General features: G+C 39.9%; 1 non-coding gene across 1 annotated transcript; it reads right to left on the bottom strand.

Annotated features, from left to right (window-relative positions):
* Positions 1-10002: 10002 nt before the first annotated feature.
* Positions 10003-10067, bottom strand: LOC142037413 (U5 spliceosomal RNA). The gene has a single exon (XR_012652368.1). It is a non-coding gene; the product is annotated as a U5 spliceosomal RNA (small nuclear RNA).
* Between the last annotated feature and the right edge of the window lie 3463 nt (positions 10068-13530).

The raw sequence follows: 13530 nt of genomic DNA, 5'->3' as shown, positions 1-13530 counted from the left end.
ACAAAAAAGTTGGTATTTAATATATCTATACAGAGATGCCACGCTGGTTCTACAATAACCAGCACTGACAGTCCTGTTGCTGACTTCCATATATTCTCTCTCACAGAGTAACATTAAGAAAAATCAAGGACGCCTTTACTACCAACAAAAGGCGAAACAGCATCGGCAGTGGCACATAAACCTACTTTCAACCAGTGTAACTTCTACTCCACCATTATGACTTGTAGAGGTATGGGGTTATTTATCTAAAATAACTCAAGAGTGAGAAGGTGAGACGCCATTTCCTTTCTTTAGGGCCTCCATGGTATGTAGATAACTGTCATAATTACCATTAGTCTCAACAGAAAATGGAGGGTCTTTTCTACATCGTTATCACTGTTGACATTTTCTTTGGAAAAGTAAGATCTTTGCCTACAAAAAAATAAAAAAAAAAAAATAAAAAAAGCTGAATATTTGACCGTGACATCGCAGTGTGGTATTGGTTTTGTGTTGTAACTGACTTGTTTCACTCGCCCCTTCTGCCCCACTGATGGGGATCTCATGTGGGATCATCCTTCAGTGTCCCAGAGGGTATGGTGGACCCCTCAGCTGTGAAGGTGTGGGTTGTACCTTCAAAGCCAGAAAATACTGCACAGGGGACCTTGTGTTTAGCTAAACTACCTGACTTCTGGAGGAGCAAGGGGTGTATGAGGAAGGTCTGTGACAACACAGTAGTTCCCCTAGATCAAAGCATCTTCAATTCCAGGCTTTCTGTTCTTCTGTGAAATACCAGCACTTTCTCTGGGCAACAGGCATTTCCCAGGGGGGAAAAGAAAAGTTTAATTGAAATTTCATCCAAAAATGTGTTGATGAAATATGATGGACAAATTCTAAATCTTATGACTTGTGGCACTATTTTCAGTTTAGGAGAGAGGGAAATAATTTGGGAAAGGACTGAGGAAAAAAGTTTTAATCATAAGTACTGAACAAGTGAAAGGAGTTAAGCATCAGACATAAGAGAAAATAGTAAACTTTTCTGAAACCTGGGCTGATTTATGTCTCCTATATGGATGCAATGCTACAGATGACTGCAAATATCTTTAAAATATTTCTCTCTCACTATTTACTTGGAGTAGTTATACATCAGGATGTCCACAGCCACTTTTTTCTTTTCCTTATGTTTTGTGATTTTGACTTAATTACATTATGCTGTCCCTCTTTAATAATAAATGAAAAGAAAAATATGGTACATACCTCAGATGAAGAGGTTACCTTCATCAGAGGGAACATGGCAATGTGTTTGTGGAAAGATGCGGGTGGGAAAGGGGGTTCCATCCAGCTGTGCGGATCGCCCTCTGAACAGGCTTTGTTCTTGTGTCTCAGTTATAGGTGGGAAACACTGGCGAGATCTTGCTGGGATTAGGAGTAGATCAGAGTCCCTGCAGATGATGAGCAGAGATGAAGTGACACAGAGGCAGCTTTGGGGACCTATGATAACTCAAGCTGAAGTGGCCAAGAGATTATGGAGGGACACCAGTAAAAACCTGTTGACCCACAACCAGAGCTGTAGGCACTTTGCCAAGGACAAAGGTAGAGCATCCACTCCTTTTAGGACATTTCCTAAAAATGAAGATTCATCTCACCTTTATGTCAGATTGTTGTTGTGGGGGTATAGGAAAGGGATCACCACAAATGTTTCAGGATATGCAGGTATCTGGAAAGACTCCAAGATATTTTTAAGATCCTCAAGGACCCAGCTTCAAAGAAAAACATAAGGGCTGCTGTCACAAATGGTGGGGTTTGACTAGGATTTCCCAAAAGATATTTCAAGCATAACTGCTCCAACAGGTGACAAGCAACAGAGAAAACTCAGAGTGCTCCACTGTAGCCACTGCTAGCCATGGGAGGACAACACCTACTGATGAGGTGTCCTCCTACTGTACTTTTTTCATCAGTGAGTCCTGGTTTACCTTTCCCAAACTCATGGTCTGGCTTTTTTTGCCCTCTCAGTCCTCCCTGCAAGAGATTTGTTTGTTTTACTTGTGTGGATCCATGGCTTGTAGAGAAAGAAATACAGTTCACCTAGTTCCAGTTTTGCATCCCTGGCACTTCATGCCATCACATTGAGTGGATGTTTACAGGAATTATCCTGAACACTATGCAATGCTTCCGTTTCTGATTTTCATTCAGGGTGGAGAACACATATACTAAGTTCACAGAGAGCACCAGCTGGGCAATATATGTATGACAAGACAGGATTAGAATTACAACAGTATTGATAAATTGCAGAAATAGTCTGGAAAACATAGAATGTAATTCAATAAGATAAAAAATGCAAAGCTCTGCCTTTCTGCAGGAATAGTGTACCATACAAAAGCTGGAGGGTAATGCAGCAGATCTGCAGAAAGGAACTCAGGTTTAAAATGAGTCACCAAAAAAAATACCATTGCTTGCAATAAAGACAAACGAATACATATGTGCCTACTCATTAAGTGGCTCTTCTGTTCTAACAGTAATGTTTCTGAGTGAGGTTATGTCTTCAGTATGTGTCCTGTGGCCATCCTGAGTGATGGAGCACAAGAAAGTTGTAGAGTCACTGGAGAGAGACCAAAGGACAGCAGTGAGAATGATGAAGATTAAGAAGGGAGGTCTGGGGAAAAATGAAGGTGTTGGATATTTTTGGTCCCAAGACTGGAATTTTAAATAACAAGCAGCTTAGATGAGGAAGGGAATGAGCTCTTCCCTTTGTCTGCCTGTCAGATAAGAACAAATGCTCTTAAATTACAGCAAGGCAAATACAGGTTGGACATAAGGACAATCTTTCCAGCAAGAAGGATAATCAAACACTGGAGCATGGAGACCGGGACAGTACTGGAAACCCCACCTGAGAAATTTTTAAGAGCAGTTTGAGCAAATGTCTACCAGAAATGGCATAAGAATATCTCACCCAATCTCAGAGTAGAGGAATGACTAGATGACTCCTTCAGTTATTTTCTGGTTTTATTTCCTGTAATTCTGAATTTGTCTTCATTTTTGACCATGCACGTATTCCAGTAGCTGAGATGGCCCTACACTTGACTTTTAATTTTTCTGTGCTTAAGACACAATGATCTATGACCATTTCTGCCAAACTGTCAACCAAAACAAAAGAACTATCTCATCCAACCTGTGCCTGACACCATGGGATGGTGCTATCCATTTTTTTCCTTGATAAATTATAAAGCCGTGTGAGAAACTGCATATACTTTTGATAAATTTGCACTTTTGGCCATTTCACCTTCACTCTGCCGTTAGTCTGCTTATCAGTTCCCCTGGGGATGTTTCTCTCATTCCAGCCAGCTGAGCAAGTTCAAACAGTTACCAAAAGGTATCTGTATCCAGCAAGGACCCTACGGAGAAAAGAACGCTCATTATGGAAATATATCCTCTCTCCCTTCTTCCCCCTGAGGGCAACAGGTAGCATCTCAAGCAGAGGGATAAGAGACACTCATTCATTCCTCATCTGCCATTAAAATGTTCACTCTGATAGCTGGTGATCATACTGTTATCCTTATATTCATGCAGAGGGGTCATTCCTGGCTTTACAAAAGCATGCAGAGAACTCTTTCTAGCTGTGTAATGTCCTAAACTATTAAATTTTTAAAACATTTTTAATAAATTAGGATGAAATCTAAAAATCTATGAAATCAAAGGAGAGGCTTCTATTGATTTCAGCAGGATTGAATGAGATCCTTTACAGACAACATCCAGAGGTTAATGCACTGGTTATGAAGTCTTCCTTCCCTTGTAATCAGTGCATTTGGTCTCATAATAACAAAGGAATCTAGAGAAATATGTACAAAGAAACAATGCAGGAACATTTTAAGAATAGTGCTTATGCCTTCTTTTGCTTCTCTTTGAAATATCTGCCAAATACCAACAAATGAATAACTCAGGTAACCCAATCTCCCAGTGATAAAACCTTTACACAGAGAGTCCACTATTGTGTAGTCTCTTCTTCTCTGCTTATTGTTATTTAATGTGAATTTTCTGCTGGGAAAGCACAAGTAGCCTAGATAAAATGGAAGTACTGCAAATTTGCCTGACAGTAAAACTGATTTTTTGTCTGCTCCTGAATATAATAGTTATATCAGTGATCAGTGACATTTCTGCTTTGCATTTTATACATCATTCGTTTCTGTGTTTCCCAAATCCATTTCTGTAGTGTGATGTATCTGTAAAATACCAATATTTTACAGAACACTGCCCAGCACTATTGTATGCCTCCAATTTCTTTACTGATACCTCCCCCCCCCAAAAAAAAATATAATACTGAAAAAGCATGAACAGCTGCAATTCTAATTTAAGCATTTAAAAAATTCTCTGCTGCCTAATAAAATTATTTCAGTCAGTGGTGTTAGTGGTTTGTATTGTACACTGGCGAAGCAGAGCACTGAAGTGCAAACTTTGATTTCATCTAGCAATGATCATTTAGTTAGGAGTCAAAAGAAAGTCTGCCTGAAGAGATCTCCATAAGAAATCCACTGTGACAAAACTGGAATGTGTCTGGGATTTTTCACCTTGTTTGTTTCTGCTCACTGCCTTGCTTCTACTGATTAATGTGTGGTTCCTCAAAGCCTAAAAGATATACGGTATGACAGGTAGACTTTTTTCCTACAGCCCTGAACTTTGTTTCTTTGAGATTTTCTTGCTGAACCAGAAAGTTAAGCAGGCCTTTCTCTGGCAGTGAACTTCTGCATGCACTATTTTTGCAGACAGATGAGAAATATTGTATTATTCTAATAATTTTTTCAGAGGTACCTGAATCACAAACAACTTGGAGATGGGCTGTCATGTGGTGCAGAGAAATGAAAAATAGCATTTCCTTCAGCAACAGCACCAGATGAAAGTTTGTTTTTAAAAATTGCAGAGCAGTGGATGGGTTTGGTTTGCTTTCAGATGGAGAAAACATGCAAAGCTCAATGAAAATCTTGCCTTTTACTTCTGACTAAGGGATACAAATAGCACATAAACACAAAAAGCCAAACCCCACAGGTGATTTTTGAGTTAATATCGATAGTAATAGATCTTGCAAATCCAGCTCAAGACCTGTGTATTTTGCGTATTCTGAAGAGGATCCACCTTCAACCATTGCAGGTGGGTAACATACTTGCACTCTTCTCTTTGACTAAATTTGCTGAAATTGCAGGGGAGGATGTGCTTGGCCTTCCTTGCTCAGGAAAGCGAGCACTCTGCGGTCTGCCTAGCAATGCAGAGCAAAACAAAACCCAGAGCAGAGGCTGGCTCGCAGGCATGCACATTATCATCTCTCTAAGCTGATAACCACAGACAGCAGTATATGAATGAAGGTGCCATGTATGCAGCGATTATGCAATATGTATCCTCACCGTCCAGTTTGCATTAGCATCAGTACGAGCATCTTATCAGGCTAGGCTGCTTCGCAAATGAATGCTGCCAGGCTGCTGGAATTATCTGCACAGTCAGATACTCATTTTTAGCTTTTTCATCATGGCTGAAGACAGCTCCACTTGATCTCAGCAAAGTTATTTTAAAATCTGAGAGTTTGCCAATGTTTCTTTTTAAAGGATCACATCTAGTGTGACTCATTACTCCTGGATTTCATTTGTCAGAGCAGCCAAGTAGTCTAGCTTTTACATTCCCAATGGCCATTATCTCTGTTTGTTAACAGCTAAATGGCTGATGCACGGATACACATTATTCCTGTGTTTTCTTGCAGAGAGCGAGCTTTTGCTGGAAACAAAACATAAAAACAAGAAACTAGAAGGATGTGATAACCCATAGATTTTAGAGAAAAAATGGTTATTGACTGGAAATATGTATATATGGGATAGTTTACTGACTATTAACTCTAGGGAGTTGATTAATTGGATTTCTTTCCTTTTAGATTATACGTTGCATGTGTTGAAATACGGTCTTGTGCTACTGACACTATATGTTACATAACAATTTCTAGCAGAAATCGATATATTAATTCCAAATACGGCAATTGGTTCCACAGTATGATCTTTATTCGTCAAACTAATGCTGGAATCTGCCTAAAAGTAAGTATGTGAATGATCCTGTATATATTCAGCCATCCATTTAAACAAGTGAAGATGGTTCCACTGGCCACTGAATAAACCTGATTTTAGGTGAATACTTCAGTGAGTTAGGGTCTGAATCGTTGTAAAATTGAACTGAAGAAACCATTTGATTAGCTGATGTGGAGCCTGAACCATGTAATTATAAGATCATGCACAGCTGGGGTGGAATTCTTTAGCCAACACATTAGAGTTACCTTTCGATAAGCACAAAGAGGGAAAATAATTGTTGCTTCATACAATAGGTGTACTACAGTTTGTGCATTTCATGTCTGCAGTATGGTGCTGCAGCCACTTGTTTTCTGATTAGTGGTGAATCATGATGATGATGATGATGATACACAGTTGCTCAAAACAATTTCATGTGATAATTAGCTCAGCAGAGAAAATTCCTACCACTAGTTCAAGACATCAAAGCAAATGTAATTCAAAATCTTTCAAGCTGTTAAATTTCACATTTATTAAAAGATCCCCTCTAAACTCCTCCATGTTAAGACTAGCATCAGCAGTAAAAAAGATATAAACATTAAATTGTTACAGTGACCTTTAGACCATTAAATTAATTTTTTTGTATAGGCAATGTACCTTGAGTAATGCTTGCTACTCATTGTAGATCTATTCACGTGAATGATGCTGGGCTAATTTTGAGTTGGTAGACGTAATATAGGCAAGATTTCATTCTGAAAAACAAACAGGAACATCTTCTAAGGTATGGAGGGCCAGACAGTGTTGGGAGACAGCAATTGCAAATACATGTGTGACTACATCTGCAGCACAGCTGTTGAGTGGGGTTTGCAATGAACCAGGCAAGCAGAAATTCCATTGTAGTACAGCAACAAGTTAAGGTAATACTGTTACCATAAATGTGCATGGCCCAGACACATAAAAACATCATTTCTTCTTTGAAAATGTTACATTTTGCAATATAATTGTTAGTTGGAAGGGAAAATAAAAGACCAGTGATATTAGCTGGTTAGTTAAATAAATAACATCTCTGTTTGTGATCACAATCAAGTATTGTCATCAGAGTTTTTATTATTATTATTTGAAAAGATTTCTTGAACTTCACCTGTGGTAAAGAATTGTATTTTTTTAAAAAAAGAATGCTACTGTGTACTGTGTGCAATTAAACTGTTTCTCTGCTCATTATACAAACTAACATATAATTAGAATGCTAAGAGTTGGAATAATTCAAACGACAGTTGTAGGACCCTTCCAACTTGAGATATTTTATGATTCTATGAACAGTTGTAGGTCAAGAACTATTCTATACGCTTTGGGAGTCAGCAGAATTTGTGCATTTCAAATGCCAAAAAAGGTCATGTGTATCCATACAGGCACATCTATAACATTGAGAGAGCACTTTTCAGATGATCTGTGAGCATGGCACTTTCTTCTCTCCCTTACATCCAAGCATGCCGGTAAACCTCTGGGCTCTGGGGATCACCTGCCCTCTTGGGGTGTATTGCAAACCATAGTTTGAACAGACTGTGTATCTGGCCTTGAGAGTGGCCTGGCTGTGGCCCTGAACAGCCATGTCTGTCTTAATATGTCTCCAGACTAACTGAGACTATGTTACATGTCTGGGTACTGTTTTACATCAGGTACCAATAACGAGGAGGAGAAGAGAGCTTAAATCCTCTTCATTCCCCCAGTAAATCCCTGCTGGTGTACATGTTCCCACCAAGGTCAGTTCTCCCTACAAATGGGCTGATGTGGTATTTCAGTGTATCATTTAGAGAGAGAGCAGCTGATAAATTAATTTCTAATACATCACCTCCGTGTCGCGGGTGACAGTCCAAGCTGACCGAGGGGCAGCGTGGCTCGTGGGCAGCATGGCACTAGAATTCAGGGGCTGAGAATCCTCTGCCTGGCTACAGTGCATTTTTTTTCTGTTGAGTGACTTTGAGCATATCATTTGTCCTGTTATAAAATGAAGAAAATTATTCAGACTTCAATTTAAAACACTTCAAAATCTATCCTTGAAAAGCTCTATATGAGAGCCAGCTATTATTAAAAGCAGCGCTAGGGTCTGCACCAGGTCCCCCCTGTTTCTGCATCAATTGTCCTTTATCTTCATCTCTCCTTTTGTCTTCACTCCTTTGCTTCCCACAAACACCTTCCCCTAATCAACCTTCATGAGGCCGCACTCAAAATAGACCCCTTCAGCAGTCTGAAATAACTACTTCAGTTTAAGACAAGTCAAGCCATAGCAAGCAAGTCAATAAACAAGCTAATGAAGATTTTTCCCGGTAATCCAAAACAATCATATAAACTTACATATAATCCTTGTGCCCCCACTCCTCCTGCAGTCCTTCTTTTCCTCTTTGTTGTTTTGCTATTGTTTTTACTTGATATGCTACACCTGTTTTAGTCCAAATGCCCTTAAAGGCAAGGGCTGTATCTTTTTTCTCTCTTTATTGTGCCTCCCATATAAATGTAGGAATGAACATTACATTTGAAATATTTTCAGAAGAACACTTTGATGATTTACTGTTCTGCATCTTTGTAAACACTTTGTTTTCTCCCCTGCAGGGAATCAACTGTCTCTTTTGGATCTTTTGTTCCTGTTTTCTCTGTCGCAGAGCTGAGATGGGTGCTTTTGAAAGCATTTGCTTCACACTCATTTATTCTTGCACAGTCATATCACCCGAGGGCTGATTCTCACTGCCTTTTGCAAACAGTTGCTTGGGGCTACTGAGGATTTCTTCCTCCTCTCTCTCTGAGGAGAGTGGGGTTTTCACTTGAGAACTGCACCTGGTTTCTGAAGTAACCCAAAGGCTGTATCTGCAACCACATGAGAAGGAGCAAGGGGCTGTGGCACCATGCCCATTCTCTGACAGCGGCTGCAAAACAGCCCTAAGGAGGCTGATGGTGTGGTCAGCCCAGAGTGGCACCTCCCCGGGACACCTCGGTGGGTCAGGACCTCCTGACCCATACCCTTCTGTTAAGCAGCCACAGCAGATATTTATTCCATGAGTTTCTCTAGATGTTTCTTGAACCTATTTATAACTTTGGCTGCCAAAGCATCCTGTGGCAATGGCATTTCAAGTTATGGATTATGTGAAGAAGTACTTTTTGTGTAAAGCCTGCAGTCTGATAGTTTCATTTGGTGCCTCCATGTTCTTGTCTTATGAGATATAATAGCCATCATTCCCGTCCTTCCTCCTTGCCATTCATCATTTTATAAACCACAAACTCTTTTTTTTTCTGTGCTGAAAAGTGCTATTCTGTTTAATATCTCTTTGGACAGAACCCATTTCAAACCTCTGATATTCCTTGCTGCCCTTCATTGTACCTTTTCTTTTTTGAACTGGGGTGGCCACAATCGTGCCTAGCATTTAAAACTACGATTCTGTGTAGTGGTGTAACGATGTTTTCTCTCCCCTCCTCTACTCCTGGCCTCACTAATATACTACTAGTATATAATATATTTCTAATATACTGGGGATAGGCTGCCATTAACCTCAGAACTAACATTTTCAAAGGAGCATCCACAAAGACTCCTGCAGTCCAAGAGATCATCATTATTAAATACCATAGTTTGCATGTAATTCTATTGTTAGAATCATAGAATTATAGAATCATAGAATGGTTTGGGCTGGAAGGGAACCATAAAGATCATGTAGTTCCAACCCCCCTGCCATGGGCAGGGACACCTTCCACTAGACCACATTGCTCAAAGCCCATCCAACCTGGCCTTGAACACTTCCAGGGATGGGGCATCCAGAACTTCTCTGGGCTACCTGTTCCAGTGCCTCACCGTCCTCACAGTAAAGAATTTCTTCTTAATATCTAATCTAAATCCACCCTCTTTCAGTTTAAAACCATTACCCCTCATCCTGTCACTAAACTCCCTGATCCAGGGTCCCTCCCCATCTTTCCTGTAGGCCACCTTTAAGTACTGGAAGGCTGCTATAAATAAATTGTTCCTCTCTGTGGAAATCTTTAGTAAAAGGCAAAAGATTTATACTTCTGAAGAGAAACAAGAGTTCACTTATGCTATCACTTCCAGATTGCTCTTACTGAGATTGTAGCATCTTCTGATGCTTGAAGTGTTAAAAACACAGATTCTGATACAAATAGTAATAGAAAAGACCACGTTGATATTTATGTAGTGTATTTATATAAAGATCATGAAGAATAGAAGCTTTATGAAGAGAAGCTTTATGAAGAATAGAAGCTTTACTATGTCATCTAGCCAGAAGGCACTAGGTAGTGGACCTACACAGTGTGTTTCAGTTCACTCGTTTCAGGCTCTCATTTGACCCACATAAGTTGGTCTTTCCAATTTCTCCTTCCTTTGTCCATGTTTTCTTTTGAGTCTGTTTCCAATGCAAACAAAAGTTCAAAGTAAAATTCAGCCCAAACTTCCAAATTGGCTTTCTGGTCAGCCATAGGAAACCCTGCCAAGCCTGCCTTGGACGCTGGACTTCTCTGGGAAGCCGTACCTGGGTTTTGCAGCTCATCTGTGAGCCTTCAGGAGTTTTGCCATGGGATATCTCTCTGCAGAAAAGAACAGAAGGAGGAGAGAGGACAGGATAAATCCTTCAATATGTAAAAGATTAAAACATAAAAAGACATTAACTGTTTCCTCGCCTTGACCGTGTGTGGCCATTAGCCTAATTATATTAAAAAGTGGATTAGAGGTTAGGAAAATATCTAGCTACTAGTGCAGGGAAAGCCTGGAATGAACTACTGAGGAAACTGGTGGAATCTTTCCTTGGGGAATTTCTATGAAACAGAAATATCTGCCAGAGGTGATTCAGTTACATTTACCGTACCTCACTGCAAAGCAATAAACTGGACAGTAGGAGGTCCCTCTCTGCTCTGCCTCGCCTTGAAATATGAATTGGCATTGAAGACACTGCATTACCAGGCCAGAGCTCCCAACCACATTGTATATGACTGTAATTGGTTCAACAATACCAGAAAAACACTTCTGCTCATATTTTTAAAGAGGCAGGCTTCACAAATCTGTCGGTGAAATAAAGCCTGAAAGAGAGCATTCCATCTGGGCTAACCTTTTTTCCCGTATGTCAGTCCCTGTGAAATGTTTTATGTATGTATTCTTTGGAAATCATCTAGCAGAAACAGCTGTGTGTGCTGCCCACCTGCTAAAGCCTACAATCTAGTGTTATTTCAATTAGATTTGATTGCAGGAAAAGTTTATGAAACAGCTATCAATGATTTCATGCCATCTGGCTTCCGCTTTTCTCCTGTTTAGAGAAACCCTGTGTTTACATTGATTGGCCTTCTATATATACAAGCATGATTGAGTTTTATTATTCTTTTTATTTGTCTGATAGCAGTGTGCTTGGTGCTGTACAAACTTACAATGGAAGAGAAGCTGTCAAAGATTTCAAGCTGTGAAGTTCAGCTCAGACACACACGAGGCTTCAGCTGAGAACATGGCAAAGGGAAATTGTATTTTAAAAAATCCTGCTTTATTAATTAAGATATAAATTTTCCACTGGGGGTAAAACATACTTTGTCTTGGTTTTAGCCATGTAAAAATTAAGTTCTCGAACAAGACAGTACTTTGGTTCCCTTTCAGAGTCAACAGAAAGAGACAGAAACTTTATGAGAAGGAGTGGGTCTAGCTGAAGTCATGTATCAGTGAGGTGGATTGCCTCTGGATACACTTGCTTCCCTTTATTCATCATTATGGGAGCTTGGACACCCAGCCTAGGTTGTGCTTACCGTCTCACCTGCTAAAATCAGAGGAGATGAGTCATCCCTTGACTACTGGCCTCCTTGGCAACTTTTAAACCCTCCAAATTATAGAAATATTCCCTTTGGTTAAGAAATGCTCTCCCATGAGCTATTTTTTCTTTAGTAACATTTAGAAGCTTGCTTTCGTCTCAGGTGGAATATGAACACAAGTCTTTTAAAAAGCTAATTATTTTTTCCTCTTTCCCCCAAACTCTTGGTGTTTCTGTTGTCTGTGAGGATTTGGTACGTAAAAGTCAATCTGAAACAGGCTGTCTTGTTGGCTGAATAAATTCACCTTCTATCTTTGACCCGAATTCAGTTGTGGCAGGCTCTAACCCCGGTTTAGTTGAACTTGATGTTTCAAACAACAGCTCAAAGGTTCATCCCTGTTTGGACAAACCAGATCTAGCAAATGACAGTTCAAACTCACACAACCATCCTGTGTGTTTGTCCCTCCTGAGTTGAACCGAATTTAGGTGCATGAGTTGACTTTGGAATTAACACCATCTGCTCACACTGTGCTTGCTTAAGGTTTGCTTGTGCCACTTGCCTCTTCCTTCCCAGAAGGATGACATGCTGTGTGGGGCTTGCAGGCAGTCTGGGCATATGTTAGGTTGTCAAAGTCAGCGGTCTGGAGGCATCCCTACTCTTTGGAAATACTATAACCTTTTGAAACACTATAAAAAAGAGAGGGCCTTCTTCCATTAGAGGATCCGGACCTCTACTAAATTGACATTTTGGGATTTATTCCATAGCGGTGTGCCTGCCCGGAATACTAAGTGCCAACAGAAATTAGACTAAAAGAAATAGGATAAAACTGTAAATGCTCTGGTGAAAAGTGTCTCCCTTTAATTTCTATAGTGCCTATCACAATGGGGATTTGCTCCCTGACTTTCATCGCTTTGTGCAAGTGCAGCATAGCTGTTACAGCACTGTTTCTATTTAAACCAGTGTGTAGGCATATGATGAAACTTCAGTGGATATTAGCTGTTTAAACACCTTGCAGACCTGGCCCCGCGTACTTGCAAGCTGAGATCCACTCTATCTTATGTTCCCTGCTGCCTTCTAAGAACAGGTTAAGAACCTCAGTTGTCTGTACTCTTTCCTTGCTTTCGCTATGGCACCAAGTTTTCGAACAATTTACTCCAAAAAGAGAAAACACACAGGCCAGCTGGAGTGGAAAACAATGTACTGTTACCACATTTTTAAACTAAATATTTGAAGAAAGTGAACAATTCTCTTCAAACCCAATGAAAATGGGGGAAAGGCAAACATATTTGCTTTTGCAGATTTCCTTATGAATTATTTACTACTTTACTAAAACAACTTATGCTAATAATTGTAATAAGCAGTGCAGCTCTGACTCATGTTCAGCTGAAGAGGTGTGTGAGGAGAACACAGGAAACTTTGCTGTAGCCTCCCGTAATTCTCCGGAATACAAATGGTATAATTAGCCCAGTACTAGTGAATATATATGGATGTAGACAGATACAGAGCATAGCTTCTACATACTTACAAGCACATGTTTAAAGAGTAGCTAAACACTGATTTCACCATTATTAATCTACGGTTTTATTATTAATCTGCACAACCAGAGCACCTAGTGGCTAGACTAAACTGTAATCAGTGCCACCAGTAAAAAGACCATGTCTGCAAACACCTTTAAAGGTAAAAGCAGTGAGCCCTACTCTGGAAGACTCAAGATCTGCCTGGATCCAGCTTGGGGTTTTTTAAA

This window comes from Buteo buteo, chromosome 1, assembly GCF_964188355.1.
Source record: "Buteo buteo chromosome 1, bButBut1.hap1.1, whole genome shotgun sequence".
Classification (NCBI taxonomy): domain Eukaryota; kingdom Metazoa; phylum Chordata; class Aves; order Accipitriformes; family Accipitridae; genus Buteo; species Buteo buteo.
Note: the sequence above shows the minus strand (reverse complement) of the source record. Positions and strands in the feature narration are given on the sequence as shown.